This window comes from Prunus dulcis, chromosome 2 (genome assembly GCF_902201215.1).
Source record: "Prunus dulcis chromosome 2, ALMONDv2, whole genome shotgun sequence".
In the NCBI taxonomy this organism is placed as follows: Eukaryota; Viridiplantae; Streptophyta; class Magnoliopsida; order Rosales; family Rosaceae; genus Prunus; species Prunus dulcis.
The window spans coordinates 20,387,418-20,387,624 of NC_047651.1; positions in this window are offsets into that span (position 1 = coordinate 20,387,418).

Sequence of the window (207 nt, forward strand, 5' to 3'; positions counted from 1 at the left end):
GTGATTGCTAAATAAACACAATAAGAAGTTGTACATTTGTTGAAATCAAATGAAGGTGACAATTATTTCTTTCCTAAAAACAATTTAATCTGAATGTTAATTTCCTGTTGTCATCTGAAGTACTGGCCTTAGACAACTGACGATGAATAAAAAGTTCTTATAAATTCCTAAAGGCGATGATCCAAGTTGTTAAACATAATCAAAAGG